The 24273-nt window shown below is 35.7% G+C and overlaps 1 protein-coding gene across 10 annotated transcripts in view; it reads left to right on the forward strand.

Annotated features, from left to right (window-relative positions):
* Positions 1-18680: 18680 nt before the first annotated feature.
* The window catches only part of beta-Spec (spectrin beta chain), a 238505-nt gene continuing 232912 nt past the window's right edge, over positions 18681-24273 (forward strand). For all 10 annotated transcript variants that reach the window (XM_081772015.1, XM_081772020.1, XM_081772023.1 and 7 more), the window contains exon 1: positions 18681-19123. The gene's annotated coding sequence lies outside the window, so the exon portion shown is untranslated. The remainder of the gene's footprint in view (positions 19124-24273) is intronic.

Below are 24273 nucleotides of genomic sequence, written 5' to 3' on the forward strand. Positions count from 1 at the left end.
CAAATTGGTCGTATTGTTCAAGAGTTATTAAGTTTTATTTATTTACTTTTTTTAATCATTCCCCCTTCCTCTTCTCCCCTAAGCTCTACTGTCAAAGTGAATAGCTAAAAGCACTCCCAGGCCAGAACCGCATCTACATTAAAAATTTGAAAATTTAATCGAGATCGGTCGGGCGGTTCAAGAGATTAAGAGTCACAAACATAGTCACTTTCAATTTTATAATATAGATACAAAAAAACCACAGAGTTCCTTATTTGGGATATCGACGACAAATATACACAATACTGAACTCTAGATGACAGAAGGCACAGTGGCTCAGTAGTAGAGAGTTTGCCTCTGGTGCATCAGGTCCCTGGTACTCTCGTTTCCTCCCACTTCCTCATCTCATCTCATCTCACCAATTCTTCCATCGTGTTCACTTGCTTTCATTTTCGTCTCCCTTAGCCTAAAGAACATAATTGTGGGACGTTAAACTGAAATATTTCATTTTTTTCAATTATAGATGAAGAAAAAAACTGATTTATCATTGAATTATATATACAAAACTATTATCTTCGAGATTTTATTTTATTTTGAGTTTCGCGTTCCTGTCAGCAACAAGCTATATGAGACGTGGACCGACAACTTAACGTGTAATCCGAATCATATAAACTCACGTCAGGAATCGAACCCGGGTCTCCCAAGCCAGAGGCACATACTCTAACCACTTACGTTAGCCACGAGGGAGCTCGTATTATTACCTCCGACAGAATGTTATCTTTAAGGAAATCTTTTAATTTGTTGTATATAGCTCATTTACAACCCTGTCTGATTTGTTGGCTTAGTATTACCTAATTGTTAAGTTTATAAAAATATTTAGGGAAATTATTTTATTAATTTTGAAATTTTCTTTAAAGAAATCCCTTTTTTTGCACGTTAAATGGAGTTTTCCCCTGGTGATTTACTTCTTTAACATTATTCGTACGCGTGTTTATTTCAACTTTCTGCAAGAATGATCAGTCTAGAAAGTCATCCATAATATTGTTCTTTAGTTCTGTTCATTGTTCTATTTCCTGTGTATATTCTTCGTGTAAAGAAGAAAGAAGCATTTATATAACAGAGACAATGGCCAGTTAGTACTGTAAACTTCATAAATTTTTGGCACAATTAGAAAAACGTAAGTTATTTTCATTTGAGACAAATGATAAATCTTTGTTAGATGGACGGAGGCCAAGCAATACCGTATAACAGACACGTTTTTGTAAAGCATTTGTAGAAAACTAACGTTTACTTTGGTGAATTTGCTGAGTTTATTTAAATGACTATGTCATTGAACCTCTGCGGAAGCATCATACATAAGACCATTGAAAATGTTCCCAGAGTTTTCAATGAAGAAATCCAGTTTCAGTTTATTGCGCATATAATAGTGTCTGTGAAAAAGATCTGCTTTTTTTGACAGTACAAAAAGTTAGAGTACCTTATATTGTGTATTTATTAATTGACGTGGGTATGTGCAAGTGAGTATGCCGCGTGTGATATACTGCATTTATGCACACAGCGGAATTGCAAACTAATTTCGTTGTTTATGAGTGACGTTAGACATATAGCATTGTTCTCAGTGATACTATTTTTAGGTGAAATTTCTTGCAAGTTTTCAAGAAAACAAAAATTATAACCGAATCAAATTTGTGTGAGAGCAGTCATGTACATACTTTAAATCGTTTTCCGTTGAATATGTAAAAAATATTTAACGTAGGATCAAACATTAAACCACCCAGAGTACTAACTTAATCATTCTATACAGTACACAAACTTCAAACACAATGTTCAAAGTGGAAAAAAAAGCAGAGGCGGTATGTTTTATTATGATTTTGACTCAACATACCAGCTATTTAAATATTGTCTTGATCACTGAAAAACCAGAGACGGTAAGTCCTCATTACTGAAAAACCAGAGGTGGTATGGCATACCACCGTATACCGTCTCACTTCGACCACTGTTCAAACATTAAACAATATTAACTAAAACATTAACATTAAAACGTGTACAGTGTAACGTTTTTCTCTCTGTAGAATTTCAGTACTTTTGTAGATTATAGTTATTTTCTAAAGCGTAGAACACAATCGATGGCCTGTGAGCTAGACCAATAGTTCTCAACCGATGTGTCACGACACACTGGTGTGTTACACAGTCTCCTAAGGTGTGTCGCGAAATTTTGGAATTTAAAAAATCATTAAGAATTTAATAACAATTAGTTAAAATCGAGACAGACTGTACCACTCAATACCTCCAGCGTTAGCAATAATGCTGAGTGCTATATAAAGTCATTATAAAAACTAATTGGTTTCACTCTAATAATAGATATTATTATTTATAGTAAAAATATCAAACAAGTGTGTTGCGATGTTTTGGACGCTCAGTAAAGCGTGCTGTCAGTCAAAAAGGTTGAGAACCGAAGGTTGTGAAACGACGTTGCCGTATTGTAGAAGGGTACGGATAAGGAGATGTACTACAGGTTGACGTATAGTATATCTTGATCTCTGGTTCAACAAAATAGACAAAGACGTAGCAACACAGCTCTCTCATTTGCGAACATTCTCGGGCCTTCGCCTTTAAAAGCCATAAACGTTGTCCCTTAGCATATTATCGGACCAAATTGCTTTATGTGGCATTTTTCTTTTGGCGTTTCCATTTCATATTTTTAAATTACAAAAATCACTTCGACGATTGTATACAATAACAAAACATGAGAAATGGACTATTTTTAATGACTTCTACTGCTTTTATATTCAGCCAATCTTGTAAAGTAACGAAAAAAAAAACTCATATCTCCCCTTCCAGCATCTCTTCATTCAATAACATCATGTAAATACGATAGCACCAACTCTACAAAACAAATGCAATAGCTAATTAGATACGTAATAACTATGATGAAGACATGGCTACTCAATTCCTGTAATATAACATCCAGGGGTAAAAGTGGATCTGAAAAGGTACGAGGATGCTTGACGTCACGCCTATCTTTGCCCTTTGTATTTTTTTTAAAGTGGAGGACGCCATAGATATTTTGTAGTAGTGGTAGAACGACGTCCGCCTGCGTTCCCCCTCACTTTTACCCCTGAAAACATCCATAATTCTAATTCTTGGTATATATATTCCTTCATTCTAAATCTAATTAAAAAAAAAACTTTTCATATAGGCTATTTTTCTAGAGCATAGGTACTGACGCTCTGACCTTCTTCTATTGACTTGGCTACTTCCTAGTTGTGATCGATCCTGCCTTTTGGTACAGCACTCTTATAATAGTATTATTCTTTACATTGATACTAACTGAGATCAAAAACTATTCCTGTACCTAATAAATATGCTGCTAGTTAAGTGTGTGAACCTTGTTCAACAATTAGCATAAGTTTGATGTAATATATGTTCACAACGTTAAATAATGTACGCCTTGGCTCAATGGTACAGCACTCATCTCTTGTGCATTGTGTCCCTGATTCCATCCCAGATCGCAAAAAGTGGGCTTTGTGGAGAACAAACATCATATCCACGGGTTTTTTTCAGGGTTCTTCCTTTCCTCCCTCTTTCTTCATTTCATGATTTATTCTTTGTCATTATCGCCGTCTCCCTTAGAGCGTAATGGTAGGATGTTAAACAAAAAGTATTAAATAGTTGCTATTCTTGCATTTAGTCAACAAATTTTAAATATTATGAAGGTTTCGTTAATCAAATATACAATAATGGAAATTTGATTTTAACAACAGGTAAATCTGAAACATTATTATAGGATTTTTAATTAACCAAGGCCCCTATTATCTGAGACAAAGGTTTGACTCTAAATCATTGACTCTACAGTACATCGCATTATTTAAAACCAAACCCACTAGTATTTATATATTTGTACATACAACTTAGAAAATACATTCAATGAAAATTTGATACATTGCTGTAAAAAAGAATAGAAACACAGTGGTCTGTCTTTGTCAAATCAGCGATACCAAGAAAAATAACCAACTTATAGGGCAGGAAAAGCATGAATATATATACATCTCCTCGTTTCAGCAAAAATAGAACCAACTTAAGTACCTCCTCAAATTAGACGTAGCCACAAATTAGACGTATAGCCTCAAATATTATGCACTAACAAAAATGCAGCTAAAACATGCCCTATTATGAGGTGTATGATTATTAATTTTTATGAGACATTACAATGTACAGTATATTTATGCATTATGATGCATCATCAAATAAATGGTATTTATTCAGATGTTAATAGCTCTGAATAATGTAGAGTTCATACGAGATGGAATTTGTACTTAGCGTAGGGTCCAAACAATGTGCATTTTCAATAGGAATAGAAATACAATATTTAGTTCTTTGTGTCCTATCAGAATTGAAAAAAATAATAAATTACGTTCGGTGTTGTATCTTATTGCCTGCAGAAAATGTGCATATAAATACTTCATTGTTTTGACATTATATACACTACATTTCATTCATTACAAAGATATATTTTCTCTGTACAAGTATTTAAAATGTTTAAATAATAATAATAATAATAATAATAATAATAATAATAATAATAATAATAATAATAAATTTGCGTATATTTAACTGTTGTATATCGTATTGAGGATGAAAAATTTAACTTTCTTAGAATAAAATAATAATAATTAGAATAAAATGTATCCAGGAAATTGCAATTATTTTCACTGCCATTTGCACACACAAGCATATTTTGTTAAAAAAAAATCTTTTCCTCATTAGTACTTCTTTATTCCAGAAGAATAATTTTCAAAGTCTAGCAAAAATAATGTATCAATGTACAAATCATCTTTTCCAAGTAAATTCTTATTTAGAGATGCGTCTGATATTTGTACTATTAACAACTAAAATGGTATAGTATATTTAAATTGGGCAATGTAATACAAAAAGCAAGGATAGAATGTTAAACGATGAGATGCAGTAAAAAATTGGAACTTCTCTATCGTGGAAAAATTACATGTAGCTAAGCGAAGAAAAAAATATTTCCTTTCCTGTTTTTTTTTTTTTTTTTTTTTTTTTTTGCGTCGTCTTCTTTCATTTCTGCTCTCACAGCTGAACATATGTGCTGATGCTCACCCGGAACTGGTTCCCTTCATAAGAAATAAGAAAGATTATGTGATATCCTCAATTTTTTCCTTATATTTTGATTGCTCAGCACTTATTGCAATATAATCAAGAATGGTAAGTTGTGAGGTAAATTATATTTCGAGATTTATTATTATTATTATTATTATTATTATTATTATTATTATTATTATTATTATTATTATTATTATTATTATTATTATTATTATTATTATTATTATTATTATTATTACTTTGGAAAGGGATAAATTTTAGTCTTCACTGAAAGCAATTGTGGGGTAATAATGGGTAAGCATATTTGTCCTCCAAATGATATGGCTGTTGCAGGTCGGTCAATCTGAAACAACAGCTAAAAAAAAGTTAGGAAAAATTTGAGCAAAAGGTGTGAAGAACATGGAATGAAAATAAATGTTAAAACGATTATTTTAAAATAATAATAATAAATTGATTGGAATGAAGACAATTGCATGAAGTCCAGAAATTGGAGATGAAAAAAGTTAGAACATGACTAATTGCACGCACTTAGTGTAGATTTTAAACGAGAAATGAAAGCAAGAGTAGGGATGAGGAAAGAAATCCTTTAAGAGGAAGAAAATCACGCGGAAAAGAATTACTGGAATTGTTCATGTGGAGCATTTTTACTGTACGGGAAGGATCGTGAACATTACAAAAACGAAATGAAAAACGAACGAAAGCATTCAAAAACTGGATATGAAGAAAATTAACTGAGTGGAAAGGAAAATCAAAGGGAGAAGTGTTAGCGAGAGTTTGTGAAAGAAGAACAATACTAGAAACATCTTTTAAAATATAAGGAGAAAATACAAGTTAGAACGTTATTTGAAAAGAAATTATCTGATTAGGGCTACCACAGAAAATATGGTTAGAGGTGAAAGAGTGAGGAAAAATAAAAAAAAAATAGAATTGTTGTGCGATGTTTATTTTTTGAGTCAAACCGAAAAGAAATGTCTAATTTGTGGCAAGTGACCTATCGATTATAGCAGGAAAATATTATTTTATGTATTTTTTTCTAATTAACATATTAAAAGAAACATGTGAAATTTATACTTTATTTTCTTTTTCTGTCTTTGTATTAGTTAAAGCAGTAAATTTGTACACTATGCAGTCCTTAATGCAAGAAAAATAAATTTTCTTCCTTGTTGATCCAATAATTTGCACAAATGCCAGTAAAAATATTAATTTATTTTATAACAACAACAACAAAAATCTAGAAAAGCTTCATACTTATTAAGATTTGGGTTCTTTATTTATTTTATTTTATTTTTTTAACTGTTGCTGATTCTGACGAGGCACTGTACAATGCATGCTCTTAGGTTAATAACTTTAAATTTTAAAGTGTTACAATTTTGATTCTACAATAGTAGGTTTCATCAGACACAAAGCAAACAAGTTCCTTTTTAAGTAAATTTGTTTTTCGACTTTTGCTTTACTCATAATGGAATATGCAATTTAACGCTCTGTTGCAGAAAGCTTTCACATCAGCTTATCTTGCACTAAGTAATGAAGTACTGCAATAATAATTCTGAGACGAGTTATTACTGGCCTCAGTTTACAGTGGAAGCCTAGTCTTCATTAGTCTACAAGTCATAAGCGTAGGATAAGTATATATAAAATCGAAAACAAACAAATAACTGTAAGTATAGACTTCACTATAGCTACACATGGTCTCACTGATTACTTGAATAACTAATTGAAAGATATAGGTACAATTAACAATATTTATAGGTTTTATAATGAATTCAATAACTAAACAATGCAGGTAAGGAACTTAAAAAAAAAAAAAATGGTACTGCTGAGAACGAGGCAACCTGTATAGTGTATAGCTAACGGAATTAATCTTTGCAGAAGACTTAGTCATTTTCGTTATCCCAAAAGGATATTCAGAAAATACAATTTAAATATTTGGAAGTAGAAAACGAGAGAAAATAACATGATTGAATATTAACAAGGTTAATGAGCCACAAATAAAGATGGGAAAATAGAAGAATAAATCAAATTCTAGACAAATAACTGCAAGTTCCTTTATCAATGGTATAAAATAGATTTTCCGTAATCAAAGAGAAGTCTCGAAGAAGACGAAAGTAGCCCTTACAAATCAATTTACTGACACTAATGTGCGGCAGTGAGATTTCGACAATGACTCAGAAACACAAACTAAGGTTTGCAAACAATGGAAGTGAGATGCCCTACTAAAGTTGGAGATGAGGCTTTCACAGAGTTAGGAACCATACGATTAGAGAAATCTTCGGACAGAAGAACTATAAACAGAAGTAAATGAAAGGAAATTAAGGTGAATCGGACATGTGCAAACAGTGGACGAAGATAGAATCCTCTAAATCTAAGTAATTTGTGAAACTAGACCAAGCAGCGACAGACAATGCGAAAAATCCCGGCTATTGTGGGAGTAGAATGTGTGAAATGTCAAAAGGAGAAGTGTCTTTTAACTTAGAGGAACAAAGAGGATGACTTTGGTTAGGAAGAAATAAACCCTGAAAACACAAAATAGAAGATTGATTAAGTAAATACAAGTAAATGAGTATTTCGAAAGAAAAAAAAAAGTCAACCCACGTGAGATATATTCTGTACAAACATTTTCCTTTTAAAGTTATAGCTACCCATACATGAAGGATCTAACTTTTCAGGTCTTTAGCGTTGTACACATATGCATACATTAGAATTGATAATATTCTATGTAGTTCAAAAAATAACATTTTATCAAAAGGCATTTTATCAAGTCTGAAGTAATCATTGTGGCTCATCAGATCTAATTCTAGGCCATGTAGATTATGTTATGGAGAAATGTCGGGTTCGCAGATTCACCTCCGTGAAATTGTCCCCCCTCCAAAGGAGCACTAATGATATCTTCTAGTGCAATCATAAGTGCTTCTTAGAGCACCAACTCCCAACATTAGTGATTCAATAGTTTGGACGCTAGAAGCAAAAAGCTTTGGGAGGGACTAACTTCACGTTAGGACCTCAGAAAGCACTAACGATGAAACCTAGTGCAATCGATAGTGCATCGTTAGTACTTCTAGAAAACACTAATAGTTTCATCACTATTAGTGTAGATATGGCCAATTATATGTCACGAAACTCCCATAAGAAATACATGAGGAGTTTTTCATTGGATCAAATTTCCGCCAAATTCAAAAGCACTAATGATCTCTTCCAGTGCAATCGTTAGTGCTTCTAAGAGCACCAAATCGCAACATTAGTGATTTATGGGGATTTTTTCATTGGGTCAAATTCCTATCAAATTCAAAAGTAATAATGATTACGTATAGTGTAAATGTTAGTGCTTCTTAATGCACTAACTCCCAACATTAGGGTTTTCTAGAAATACTAACGATGCACTATCGATTGCACTAGATTTCATCGTTAATGCTTTTTTGGTAAGTTAATGTAAAGTTAGTGCCCTCCCAAAGGTTTTTGCTTCTAGCGTTCATACTATTGAAGCACTAATGTTCGGAGTTGGTGCACTAAAAGAAGCACTAACGAAGCAGTAACAATTACACTATACGTGGTCATTATTACATTTGAACTTCACGGGAATTTGACTCAATGAAAAAATCCCCATGTATTTCTTATGGGAGTTTCGTGACATATAATTAGCCATATCTACACTAATAGTGGAGTACTGACGAAATTATTAGTGTTTTCTTAAAGCACTAACGATTGCACTATGTTTCATCGTTAGTGCTTTCTGGGTGGGGGCAACTTGATGTTAGTCCCTCCCAAAGTTTTTTGCTTATAACGTCCGAACTATTGAAGTACTAATGTTGGGAGTAGGTACTCTAAGAAGCACTAACGGTTGCACTAGAAGACATCATTAGTGCTCTTATGGGGGTGGCAACTTCACGGAGGTCTTAGATTCTTTAAAGGCCAATCTCCCTAAAACTTTTATCGTAAATCTATACACAACAATTATTAGACTTCCGAACCATACTATTCATAAGTATGGAAAGCCATCTAGAACGGCTATGTCTGTTGACAGCCACGAGAGCAAAAATGGTCAGAAATAACGAGTAACACTTTTTCTTTCTTATGGACTCAGTATTCGAAGAATTGAATTAATAGCATATCGAGAATAAACTTATTCTCTGCCTTCGTCATTCTACTAAAACCGGAAATGGTTGATATCCAGTGCAACTTCCGGTTTGAACATTAATCTTCATAGGGAAAAGAGGTCATAAATAGCTAGAAACGATTTTCTGATATGAATTTCATGTCTATAGTCTCAGGTTTAATCCCTCTATCGCAATCGAAAGTTGTGGAAATTGACACTTCCGATTTTACTATTGCACTTCCATGGTTCTCTCTGACTTTCTGCTCATTGATACGAAAACTGATAAATCCATCACTTCTGATTGCAATCTTATCTTCCTATAGTTTGAACGTCTATATCACAAGTTTCACAATGTGAAACCAAACACACTTGTTTCATCATCAGTCGGTTGTGATTACCATCCACTACGTTTAGAATACAGAGAATAGCCGTAAGAAATTTAGCTTTAAAAAAAATCATTTCACTAGGTTGTGTGTAAAGATAACTTTAATAGTACGTTGGACCAACTCAACAATCAATAGGAAGTACTGGGATAAACACAGCAGTGCGTCTCTTGTATTGTTGGGTTTCGTGCATTGCGTGTCACATACTGCACTAGCTATCAATCACTGTTTTTCCTTTTCTTTCTTTCTTTTTCTTTTTGCTTATACAGTGTGAAAAGGCTGGAGTTCCGTGTCCTGTTTCGTTCTTATCCGAACATAGATAAAGTTTATATTTATATGCTTTGCAGATGAAAACTTTTCAAAACCACTATTACAGATAAACATTTTTATCTTTTAGAGAGAATACTTTTGTATGAACAATCGAGTAGGAGAAAAATAAATCTTTACTATAAAATAATTGAATTTTAAAGCAAAACGACCATTTGGCTATGTAGGATTTCTTTTTGTACAGTTTGTAATAACAGCATTCTACCTTGAATTTATTCTAATATATAAAATTGATGGTGCAACTTTGGAGAGGGGGGAGATATTTAAAAATGATCGAAAATGGCCGATATTAATATTGAATCTAAAATTTTCGGGGTCGCTGAGACGAATAGTGACACTTCGATGCCGTTTAAATATGAATTCAGCCCCGCAACTTGGGGGAGCGGAAGATATATATATATATATATGGTCGATAATGACCGATATTAGTGTTTAATCCATAATTTTCGGGGTCGTCAGTGACACTTCCGATGGCGTTTAAATCCAAATTCAGTCACCATTACCCTTTATATCCAAAATGAAACGTTTTCTTCCTGTGCGAAGAACGAGCAATCTGCTAGTATTTAATATACTATTGCTGGCCAGTTTGAAAGATAAGTGGAGTGGAAAGAAAAATATTCAAACTGACAGCAGAATGCCTCAAACCACGGTTTGTTCGTTATAAACTTAACCTTTAGTGCCATCCAAACTGTTCAACAGTGTCACTCTAGAGATAACATGCAGAAGAATATCCGAAGAATATATTTGTGAAGATGATCAACCGTCAATATGTAGGTGAACAGCGCACTCTCAGTTAATTTCGAATGTAACTATAAAAAATTAAGAGAGCTTTGATTTAACTTACATGGGCCTCTGAATTTATAAAGTTTCTTGGACAAATAGAACAAAATAACAAACGTATTAATGCAACTGTGCCGATAGAAGCTTCATGGGGCATATTCAAGTTGGAATTTGTTATGTTAATAATAGATGTACCTTTTGTTATGAAGTTTTCGATTTTAAATTACAACTTTTACATTATGGAGATCTATGTCATAAATCTCTGAATAAATACGAAAGAATAGACAATTCCAGGGAAATACAGCAAAACTAAATATTTGCAAGCAGAAGAATTTATTTGGGAAATTCCATCTTGAATTTCCTTAAGAGGTTTAGCTTTGAATAAACAGGAAGTTCATGATGTCCTGAACATTTCAGTATTTGAGAATTAGTTTTTTTCCCTTGTTGCCAAGGTCAGTAGTGCATGTGAGCGGGGGGGGGGGGGGATTTGGGGTTGAACCCCTCTTGAGGAATATGTTATGGGAAAACAAACGCTATTAAGGTATGTACAAAAATAACGATTGTCCTGAAAGGATGTCAGTTTGAGTGCTTGAACCCCTTTTGACAAACTTTCGCTACGCCATTGGTCAAGCTTATTTCGATGATCTGCAAAAATAAATCCGTTGTTATGAGGCACAGGAAACTGCTATAGTATCCTATAAAATAACACCCTTTTGATCGACAGTGACAAAGTTACGTTTATATTTTGGAAAGGAGTCATTCCCTCGCTCCTAGCATAAGTCTACTGATAACAGTTCCATTGTTCACTACAGCGTACTGTTGTGCTTATTTTGTGCCAATTCGTGTCAAATGATTGACACGCGTGTTTTTAATGTGCACGGACCTGTGTTCTATGGCTAAAATCTCGACTAATGATTCCTGTTCCACTTTTGGACAGTAATTTCCGTCTCATATAGTCTCGATATTGAAACAGGTAGTTAAATCTTAGAAATCAACCAATAAATCAAATCTACGACATAGTTTTACTAGCAAAGACACCTGACTCCGCATGGGAAGAATGATGTTTAAGCAAAATAGTCGAAACCAAAGAACTTAGTACAACAAATAACAACGAGCAATGCCTTCAGCATTGCACCAATCAGATCGTGGACCAGCTGACATAGACGTTCTTGACTAAACTTGGGCTTAAATTTATCTGGAGTATCACTATTCATTTCAGTGACCCCGAAAACTGTGAATTCAACACTAATATCGATCGTTTTTGATTATTTTTACATCTAACCCCCTTGTCACCTCCTAAGGATACCAGGAGTATTTTACTACCACATTATTTTTTTTTAAGCTTGTGTGTCAAATTGTTTTCAAAAATGAGTTTACGACGTAACAAAAAAAAAAAAAAAAAAAAAAACCTTGCCGTTCTAGAGTTCCTAGAAAGTAGAAGGATTGCAGTGATAAGTAAGTAGAATACAATAGACGACACATACCTCTAGGTTTCGAAGTAATCTCCATCAGCATCCAACGTTCCTGCAGCTGCACAATAGCCTGGAAATAAAATTCGGCGGTCGTGGATGCAAAGAAGTGCGTCTGCGTGTATGCGTTCCGTATGTCTTCCTCATTTGTGAAGGATCTCCCACGGAGGTAGTTGTCGAGGGAATGAAACAGGTGGTCATCTGTTAGCGCAAGGTCCGGTGAATATGATACATGAAACAGTGTCTCCCAGTTAAGTTGCTGAAGGGTCTCCCGGGTCTTCTTTGCCACATGTGACTTGGCATTCTCATGTAGGAATAGCACATCTTTGCGATTCACCAATTCTGGCTCCTTCTGCAGCAATGCACGGTGCGACCTTTGCAACTGCTGAGAGTAGAGCTCAACAGTGATGATCTGACCAGGTGGAATGAGCTCCTAAAGCACCACTTGCCGACAATTCCACCATACAGAAAGAATAACTTTTCGTGGGTGCAGAGGTAGTCTTGAGGTGTGAGGAACAGGGTCATGTGACAAGAACCAATATCTGGTACGCTTGGGAGTGTCATAAAGGACTCAGTGAGCAAGGGATATAAAATGAGAGTGTTCAGGTGCCCAGTGAGCAAGAACAAAGAGGCTGTCATTCGTTGTTTCTTGTTGGCTGACGACAATGTGTGAGGTATCCACTTGCTTACTTTGTACGACTTCCCATACAGGTGCAGTTTAACTGTTTCAGCGGAAACATGGAATCTTTCTGCAAGTTCATCACACGCTAGACCACTGTCCTCCTGGATTATTGCACGTGTGGTAGTCCATTGCGAGGTTTACCCGAAAGACTCACATCTCCTGAACGGAATTTCTGAAACAAATTCCTGGTGATGCGTTCGTTCACAACATTCTCCCCAAGTGCCTTACATATGCGGCGACTTGATGCGGTAGCTGATAGGCCCATTTTAAAGTCACAACAAACACACGCAAAGAAACTGCTTAGATACCTTCATTTCTCTCCGACACTGAACGAACTATGACTGCTGTGTATGCGCATTGTGCCTTTATTACTGAAGTTGATGATCTGACTAACCCCCGATTGCTTGGCAGACACATGCATAATTTCATTTCCTGTCTGTAAGCGCACGATTAATGGGATTCAAAAATGACAAAATCTTTTGTGGTTACCTTGTACATATCGACACTTCTCCGTAACATGAGGAGGTCGTGAGATACTCTTCTCCTCTTTGAAGTCTCCTCCCCACATGGAACACACATCAAGAAATTCTGAATAACTTACGGTCTCTTCGATATAATTATTTAGAAGCATACAAAGCTAATGGTGTGGATTTTTATACCCTGAACGTACGAGGAACGATTTTAAAGCCGTTTAACAATATCTAAGTAAAGTGCGAGCGTTTGCAATTTTGGGCATGCGTGCTGTGTCCCAGGGTGCTTTGAGTATAAATAGACGCCATTTCGATTAGCGTCGAATGCGTGCGTCTGAGCTTTGTAGTGTAGGATGGAAGAGTTCAAGAAGATCGAACGGACTCCCGCCTGTGAAATAAGATTTGTAATTTGACTCCACGCAAGAACTATGGCACCGACAGAAATTCATCGGTAAATCTGTGAGATGTATGTTCCAAACGCTAGGAACGATAGCAAACTTTGCAACTGGATGAGACTATTTAAGAAAGAGCAAGAGAAAGTTCAAGATGAACCACGATCGAGCTCATCCTATGTAATCACTGAAGATCTTGTGCGTGCTGTAGAGATCAAAGTTCGTGAAAACAGACGATGGAAGATTTCCATGCTGTCAGAGGAAACTTCCCGTTCTGTTCTCTAAAAAAGCTTTTATGATATGGATCTGAAAAAAAAAAAATGTTCTTGTTATGGGAAACGTTTCAACATCAACGTATATTATGTTGGAAAGTAGCTGAAAATATGTACAATCTCCTAACATTATAAAATAATCAAAATGTTTAGTAGTTGTTTTTTGTATTGTGAAACAGGCCTTACTTTAAAAACGTTCCTCGTACGAACAAACATTCAGTTTTATATGTAACACTAGCTGAACCTGCGCTCACTACACAGCGCATCATTCGCATATGAGAATAAATCTCCTTCTCATTCCTCACAACATCTGTATATGGGTGGGGTGCTGACTGCCATGGGTGCTGACTGCCACAGCCAATTATTGGTGCTGATTGCCACGACTGGCGCTAATTGCCAATATCAAGGTGCTGACTGCCACGATGGCGTGCTGACTGCCACGAGCCTGAGAGAAAGTTGCTAGACGTAACATTACCGGACGCCAAGAAGCATGAAAGAAACTAGATGATCCTTAGGATCGTGTTGTTCAGACCAACACCTAACAAAGGTAAACAGGTCTCTGTATGTACACTCATGTCCAAAATTATTGTCACATGATTATAAATATGTTGTTCTAGTAATATAATTTGATAACGAATTCGCCCGGTATTTCTTATAATGTTAGTATGTGTATAATCGGCAAAGACAAGTATGTGGTAAATTTCATGTCAAAAGAGCAGTAAATAAGAACAATAAAACGAAAATAAAATTTTCTTGTCCATTTAGTTACATTTTATTTTACTCATTATGATTTTCGTATTTATAATTATTTTCCTATGAAATTTATCACAAATATAAATTTCCTGATTATACACATAATATAAGTATTAAAAGTACTCTGCAAAATTATCAAATTATATTCTTACAAGAAGACAGTTATAGATATGCGACAATAATTTTGGACATGAGTGTACTTGCAGTTCTGTCGGGGAGCGGTGCGTACAAAATTGGTACGATTTATGTATTCTCACTTGAACTCCCTATGTCAGCATGAACTGTGTACAGCTGCGCAAATTGTTTCGAGCAGCTCTTGAAAGTTCCATCAAAAAAGCACTGCTGGCTGTACCTCACAAGGGAAGTTCAGGAGAAAGCACTCGCCTGCAGAGAAACTAAGCATGCCATTTGAAGTCCCAATTTATGCTGATTATAACAAGCTAATAAAATTCCTGTACGGTTGAGAACGGTTCGAGATATTCAACTTGGAATTTTATATGAGAAAATGAGGATATACGCATTTATACGCGTTAAGTACAACATAATTAGTAACGAATATTGACATACGAATTGAAAGCTATCGGAAGTAACAGAAAAAAAGTTTCGCAATAACTAACGGGTTTGTTAGATACAATTAGTCATTACATTGTTCACAATAATCATAGGTTAGAGATTAAAATTGATCACTGTTCTTCTGTTTTATGAATAAATGACACAGGCAAAATACTCCCTTGCACCATGAACATTTTATATGTGCAATTGTGTTGCATCCGTCAAGAGAACAGTTCGCAGAACTAAAGCAAAAAGCATATTCGACAAGTGATTCAAAAGTTATAGGCCTATAATTTGTTCGTAACCTGCCTTGCAGAACACAAACTGAAACAATCCTATGAATCGCGGTGATCGGAAGTGATTCGTATGGACACGAACTTTATTTGATTGTTTCGTTGGTACATTATAACGTCCAGATGAAGAAGATTCATACTATGTACAAGTCTCCTGCTATAATCTTTGATTGATCGGAATCAAAACACATCAAATGGTTGCACAAATCGTGTGCAATTCTTTGGTATCTTCTCAACCATTAGGTCTTTGCCATCCGTCATGCAACCTGTAATGGACAATTTGTCTGTGAATGGACCCCAGTGATCAAGCAATAGCAATTTCAAACCATCAGGCTTCGCCATGGGTGAGAATACTTAACGCATTGAAACGTGCATCCACTCATTTTCTCATGTAAATTTCCAAGCTGAATATCTCGAACAGTTCTCAACGTACAGGAGTTTTATTACCTGTTGTAATCAGCATGAATTAGTCCTTCAAATGACATGCCTGTTTCTCTGCAGGCGAGTGCTTCTCCCAAACTTCCCTTGTCAGCTGGCTTCAGACCATCATATCCATTAAATAATACAATAAAACAATTAATATAAACAATGAAATGTGCAAATTGTACATATAACAGAAAAGACAATCCCTTTATAAACATATAAGTGTATGTCGTTCCACTTAGTGAGCAACTTTGTAACTTATAGGATGCCACATAGATTTGCTGTGATGATTACTAAATTAATCCCTACTAAATTAATTAATAATCATAAATTTAGTATGAGGGATTAATTCCTCTCTTTCCAAATACAGTTTCTCCCAGGCTGGTGGCAGTCAGCACGCCGTCGTGGCAATCAGCACCTTCATATTTGCAATCAGCGACAGTCGTGGCAGTCAGCACCAATAATTGGCTGTGGCAGTCAGCACCCGTGGCAATCAGCACCTATCCTGTATATGTCCCTTTACGGACACAAGTGAAAGACGTCTTGAGAAAAAAAAAATCAGCAAGGAGTATCACAAAGAGATTTTTTAAAATTATTTTTTCTCAATATCTTTCACCGTTTGCAAAATTTAAGCCTACTTCCTGTTGGAGTTTCTAAGTCATGTATGACCAGTATTTTCTTTCTTCTTGCATCCAGTATGTAATAAGCAAATACGTTACATATATAATTAATTATAATGCCAGTTATATATGGTGTTCATTGGGCAAAACACTCCAAAAATAAAGATTCATCTTAGACTGGAGAAATGGTTATCTTTCGTTTTTCTTTATAATGTGGCCATGAAACAAACGCCCGAGATATATGCAACCCCTGTAAACAGTAATGTAGTGTTGGAATGTATAATGCGTAGGATATGATGCTTTAGTTTTTTAACATTTCCAGTGTAACCGTAAAAATGTAATAAAGGAATAATGACCATGTTTTTTAAATATTCAGTTAGAACTGGACAATCTACACAAAATTTGCAATTGATGAGTGAAAACGTCATCTTTCTAGAGCCTGTAGTTTCCGCGATCTCATTGTCGAAAGGATTGGCCACAAACGTATAAACGTCCACAAACGTATAGTTTAAAAGGGCTCCAAAGATGACAGTACAATTCATTTGCATTGATTTTGGAGAAGATTTATTAAAATGCAAAAGCTTTGAACAATAATTTTAAAAAGATAAACTTAATGAAAAAGATCTATTTAAATTATTTATTTAAAGTACACACATTTTCAAATATTTGTCATGTTAAACGTGAAATCGCAAATAACCGTAAATCAAAGGTTTGAAATAAAAAGTTAGAGGTTGGAGCTGTGGCGCTTTTATTGTTTTTGTAGCATTTTAATAGATACATTCATAGGAATATTTTTCTTGAATGTTAGTTGACCCGAAAAGTAACATTGTGTTGTGCGTTGTATATATCTAGGACATCTTATTTTTATATTATAATATTTTATAAGAAAAATTAGCCTATCAAGATATGGCTGATGTTCCATCTCATTGTTGTATTATTCTAAGCAACTCCATGTTCTCTCTCCTTCTCTTATTTTTCGTTTTTCCCCTTCTCTTCTGTGTGTAAGTGATGCGCTCTTCCACTGTGTCGCTTCGTGCACCAGCCTTATCCACTACTCCAGCAAAAGGAGCCAAATTATTTATTTATATATATATATAGTGGCGGATCCAGGATATGATCAAGGGAGGGGCTAAACCATAGTTTGCCGTTTTATCTAATGCAAAGCAGGATTGAAGCCCATTTTATCCAGTGTATACCTGAGCGTTCTGAGCGTCAAGGGGGCTATAGCCCGTATAACCTCCTTGGATCCGCCACTATATAGGCCTATATATATTAAAGAAACACATTTAGATATGGTTCTCTTTTCAAAGACAAATATTATACTGATCTAGATAAACCATTTAATCGTGTTGACAATCTTTGGAATACTACACACTATAATAATTACGAACACGAATACACATATTATGGCTCAGTCTAGCGAAAGGCCCTTAGTTCGAATCTAGGCCATCTGAGCTTGTAGGGTACAAATCGTTTTCTAGGTTCTCGGAACTTTTTTTTTTACATCTCTCTTCATTATCTTTATTTTGTTAATTTCTACTTGTATTATTCGTCTTCTTGGTCATGTTGAGCATCGGACATTAAAGATTCTATTTTGTAAGACATTTCATCCCCATTCCCCACCAAGTCGAAAGGGACTTTATAGAAAGTTACACCTTCTTACTAACCGACGAATTGTTTTTATCAAGATACTTTTATTAGAATCCTTGGATAGATATTTCACGTGGTGTGTCGAGCGTATTCAATTGTTATTTCGTTTCTCATTTACTGACTTGTAATTATTATACTGCAACTTAGTTGGGATAACAGAACAAATCAGCACGAGACCCTAAATTTCCTTATCATTGTTTTAATTTGGATCTTGTTCGATTAGGATCCTTCTATATATAGGCGAAGTAATTTTCATTCCTATTTTTAGCAATAGTGATACACTACAACTTCCAGTGAGTAAAACGCTTAGGTCACAGATATAACACATACTTCACCTCTTCTCTTTCTCAAGATATGGCAACGCTGAAATTGGCACGCTGGCTTGTATTGCATTGCATGCCGGGAAGCTGACGCTAGAGAGCGTAGCAGTTGCTAGAGCAGGAAAGCTTGCTTGCGGCAGAAGAAGGGCGGAGAGACTGTTGTGTGGGCGAGGTAGATTGCAGCTTGATCGCGAAGTAGTTTTGCTTTTGGTGAACTTGGTACTTGCATTTCCTCAGGATTGTTGTACTACGCTTGATTAAGTGGTTTTTCTTTGTTTTGGTAGCACAGTGTACAATATTCGTGGCAAGTGGGCTCTGGCTTTGCAGGCCAGGCGGTAGTGATCGATAGGGAAGTGTCTAATGGTGTAGTGTACGCAAATCGAAAGTATTTTGTAAAAAAAACAAAATCGGATATTGTTTATATCACAATATCAACAACACTTACTACCGCTTTGGATATATCTTTGTGTGTGGACTAATACGGATAATTCAACACCAAACCTTGGGAATTAATGCACTGTAGTTAGTGGTTTCTTCACTAGAGGTGAGTACCGTCGGCTTCTGGCTGTGTGAATGCAGAGGTTGAATTACGTATAATCTATTAATAGTACCTCGATATATTCTGATACTTATTAAAATGTACTTAATTTTCCAGATGCATTATATGAGTGTATGCTTTTAAATTAACGACTGTGGAATTTCGATAGTATTAATAAAGAATAATAATGAACGGGGTAGGGCCTGGGATTCTAGGCAGTCGCGTAATGTTTAAAATATTCAGAATTGTTCATGTTAAATATTAGGAATGGTATCATGTTAATTTCTTTTTATTAAATTTCGTGGTTATTCGTTCTAGATATATATTTATCTAATTTGGTAGAAATAAAGGCTAAGATTTTTTCATGCAGTGTGACGAACTATGAAGTAATAGGAGTCTTGACCTCTGTGGTTGGGCGTGTTCACTATGATTTCTTTGGCCATCGCGAGAAACTCACTTGGTGTATTACGCAATCATTCTGATGATCGTGCATGTGTGAGAAACGTTGTGGATATGATATTTCTATGAGTTGATTCTTAATTTTCCTCCTTCACTTTCGGTGCCCAGACTTCAGATGATTTTGGATTTTTTTTTTTTTTTTACAGTTTTAAAATTTCGAACTTACATTTCTCTTAAACTGAAGTATCATGGGTGGGGCTTATCTGTAGTGTTGTAGTTATCAGTGCATCATTAAAGAAACAGTGGGTTTTGTCCTGTAATTTTGTGAAAATATAGATGCAATCACAGGAAATCATGAAGGGGGCGTGTTCGGGGGTTACTTGTAGTCGAAAGCAATCTCTTGTGTATTTGTTTCACATCATTGTCGAGAATGCCTGATTGAAGACGAGGGGGGATATGTTGTTCTCTTCGCTTTGCATGCCCCTGTGTGGTGATTTTGATTTGAAATTCGTGTTTTATTGGGAAGGTTCTAGAACACAGGTCCCCCCATATAGGTTTGTGCCTAGGTTGGTTCCTTTCTGTACCGAAGTTTAATATTTGATTCAAATAGTGTTGCCGAGCGAGCGTCAGCAAGTGAAGGCGGGTTGGAGCCCCGCAGGGCACGTAGTTTTCGGTCTGTATTACAGCTAAATGGGAAGGGGGACCTGTATTCTATAACCTTGCCTGTTTAATTGATAAGATCCTGAAGCCAAGGTACATATATTCTGTTGATGCAGAAATTAATTATTGCTCTTTTCTCTTCCCAACTTTTCGTTGGGATTGATGACATTTTGTGCTTATTTGTTCGGATCAATGAAATCAGTAGGGTCTGTTTATATTTAGTTGGAAGACAGTCTTGGAAATAATAGTAGCATAGTAGGTATAAACTGTGGTTATGCATTTATATGTATCATGGTAGCCTACTAGTTTTTGTTTTTCGGCATAGAGAGACAGAAACTAAATGCTATGTATTTCAAATTGTATTCGTCCCATGGTTTTTGGTAATTAGTACGAGTAGATAATGGGATTGGTGCTCTAAAAATTCCGGAATCCAAATCGCGAGATGGCATCGGCGCCTGGAAGTTTTTTTTTTTTTTTTTTTTTTTTGTCAGCAATGATATGCGCAATGTTTGCGAGCGTTTCTATTATTTTGCTTTTCTTTTTTTTTTATGATTTGCCTTTTAATTTTGTTAGCTTTCTTACTGTTCCAGAAAACTTGTGAAGATCAAAGGAACGAAAGAAAAAGAGACTGGTAATCCGTAAAATGTTATTGCTTCATAGTGTTGCTATTTAAGTACGTGCAAAGCTAATAACTGTTTGAACATTTGATTAAAGTTGTCAGTTTGTAGATGTGCTTTTACTTTGAGTACAAGACCTAGATCCGTCTTCGGATCGAACTTAGAACCAAAGTCGATAATGTCCTTTATAATTTTGCTTGTATTACTTTTGGATGTTAGTGAATTATTAGCATTCTTGCTTGACAGGATGTTTCAGGTTCGGATCCCTCTTGTTAGCCATTTTGGACTGTTTATTTGTAGTACCCCCTCCCCCTAGTCCTTCCAGGAGAATGGTGTGCCGTGTGACGGACGGTGCTTTTCAGTGTAGGCTATACCGAATTTTCTTCCAAGAGCCATTCCAGGGTTCCTACTGGTCAGGGAAAATAGTGCAGGTCATGGAAGCTCTGGGAAAAGGACTGGGAATCAGTGAAATTTTATAAAATAAATTTTTCTAATGTACAACTGTTTCAGCCTAGCCACATTAATGATCACAATGTAGGATGTTGCTCAGATTTTTATAGGTGGTAGATGGAATGTACATATGAGCAATGGAATAAATGTTCTTATATATCAATATTCACCGTTATTTATTCCTTATTTATATATCACGTTATCCGGCACCTGTCAGGAAAATCAAAAAGAATTTCGTGTCAAAGGTCAGGGAAATAGATTTCTCCAGATCAGTAGGAACCCTGCATTCTGTTGTATTGTTAATTATGCCCAGCGCCTATATATGAAGGATAGTGAAATTTTGTGTAAAATTGGTGTGGTGTCACGGCAGTTCATCAGCCGATATGGAACTGGCCGAATTTATGCACAACTATATTTTTTCATTCATTCTTTTTTAAAGAGCGATTTATGATAATATTTTGTAGTTCAACGTTGTGTTTTATACGAAATTTAAGAGAAAAGAAACCGAAAGTAGTGCGTTTATTTTAGGACTCCTTGTTGGATGAATTAGTTTTCAGATCAACACGTGTGCTTTAAAAAGTGGAAAAACAGGCATGTGCATAGATATTTCTCATGGGTATTTACTTTGGTTTGAGTGTCCAGATATTATTTTAATGTGTTCCAATGCTACTTGTATTGGCGCCTAGGATTAACTCACAGAATCTTCAATTCGTATTTTCGACATTGATTTTAGAAGTAGGTACTAAATAATTAATTTTCCTTCGTAAGTACAGGATCTACCGGTAAAAAGAGAATTTTAACTACTGGTTCGGGCGATCCGGTGTGAACCGGTTAATTAATGTAACTGCACCTAAAAGGATTAGTCTTCTCGAAAGTGCATGTAGGCAAGGATTTTTTTTTTCTCCGGAGAGAACCGAACCGTAGAACTCCACCGCAAAATTTCAGTACCTGGAATCGAACCAGGCACCGTTTTCAGTACACGCGAAATGAAAGCAACGCAGTTTTAAAAGTTCGATCTATTACAGGACTATGGGACGTGAGGAACTGGCATTCCGCAAAATCAGTCTTTCCAAGCTTATTTCAGATTTTTCCAGAATAAGCTGTTTCTCTCTCTTTTATTAAAATTCCTTGTTTACTGTGATCGGTGAGGATGTGTACTATTACCTTTGCTAGCTTTCGTATTGATTAGGTGGAGCTTTTGAGGAGAGGAAGACAAAAACATGGGTTTGTTATGGATTACGTGTAGAACTTTTTTTCCTTGCAAATAGGAGAGGAATGCTAACAATGCGCTGTTGTAATGCGTAATATTGAAAATCCATTGAGGTATGTGACTTGTCTTCGACTGAATCAGTACGAGGCAGGTTAAACTTGGCAACATCGCTTTTGTGTGCACGGTTATTTTCGTATCTGTATGTGCAGTAGTAAAGGCGGTCTTTATTATTTATTTTCATCTTTTTTCCTGCATTCGCACATTAGTTTGGGTAGTTGTTCAGAATTTGAGACAACGAAATATTGCAGCATTATAGAATTTTTCCTTTTACCGGGTTTTGTATGTTTTTGTCCTATGTAAATAAGTTATTCGTTAATAGTATACCGTATGATGTAGCCTATGTGGTGGGTGGCATGTTACAATATTCCGTTTGGTATAAGTGTTGTCTTGTGGAGGAGTGGTTGTGTGCATTTCTTCCGTAGAATTGAAAGTGTCAGTGCTTTGACCTGTGTTACAGTAAATGCGGTCGTTGACCTTACAGGAAGCTTCCCTCTCGAGTCCGTGATCGCTGCTCGTTTCACTTTGTGGCGATGATGCTCGTGAACGGTGGTGTAGGAATGGCGGTTTGGTATACGGAAAGTTTAGCAGGGCCTAATATAGATTTCTTAGCCTGCTTGTTTTAGGAACTCATAGTCTTCCCCCAGTCTTTTTCTATGGTAATGGTGACTTTTAATTTGAAAACAATTTCAAACACACACAATTTCAACATTTTGTATTCAATTTTTATGTAGGTAATGCGGCTAAAGGAACAAGTATTGAAGACAATGGACATTGTTTAGTGCTAGACTTGTGAGGTTATAGAAGTTGTATGGATACTGAATTAACGAGAGACACCGGAATTTGTTCTTTTGTGAGTTTTGTAAATCTTACCATTTGATGGATTATCATGGTTGTCGGGACTTCAGATTGTATGCATTGTTCACCACATAAATTTATATAGTAAGGGACAGCCTATATGTACCCGTAGTTATTGAAGGATTATTTTTGTAGCATAGTAATATTTTACCGAGCGAAGTAGCTCAAGTGGTAGAGCGTTGGCTTCGTATTCGGGAGGTCGTGGGTTCGATTCCCGCTGCCGACCATCCTAACTGAGGTTTTCCATGGTTTTCCTCAGTACTACCAGGCAAATGCCGGGATGGTACCTACTAAACAGGCCCTGGCCGATACCTTCCCAAATCCTTTCCATTGTTATTGTTGTTGTTGGATATCCAGTGTAAAATGGCCTCTGAGCTGTATCTGGTGATTGTTAAATAAATATTTTGTATGCAGCTGGCGGGGTCTGACATTTGGGTTCGGGGTGAAGGGATTGAAGATGAACGTTTGCATCCAGTTTTACTCGCAATTCATGCGCAAGAACTGTCGGTTTGAAGGAGGGATGATTTTACCTTCGGTGCAAACCATTACATTTATCATGCATTACATTTATTTTTTTCTTCATGGTTTGCGTTCTGTTTTGTACACCAAGCCAGGCCATCCTATACACCCGCGGTATTACTTAGTCCCGGTACTTCCGTGAAACAATAGTTTCCCGCAGCAAGAAATTATTTCCTCTCTTCCCTTTTAAGAAATGTCAGGAATTGGGAATTTAAATCAAGTTTTCTTAAACTTTCCGTTTTGTAAACATATTTCTAGACGTATGCTAAAATTAAAATAAATCATCTGTTTACCCATAGCGTTGCTGATATGAGAAGCTCGCATAGCTCCTTCCACTTCTGTCCGTTGTAGGGTTTTGGGAGTTGTAGAGAATTATTTTCTAGTAG

The sequence above is a fragment of the Thermobia domestica genome, chromosome 9, assembly GCF_964235325.1.
Source record: "Thermobia domestica chromosome 9, izTheDome1.hap1.1, whole genome shotgun sequence".
In the NCBI taxonomy this organism is placed as follows: Eukaryota; Metazoa; Arthropoda; class Insecta; order Zygentoma; family Lepismatidae; genus Thermobia; species Thermobia domestica.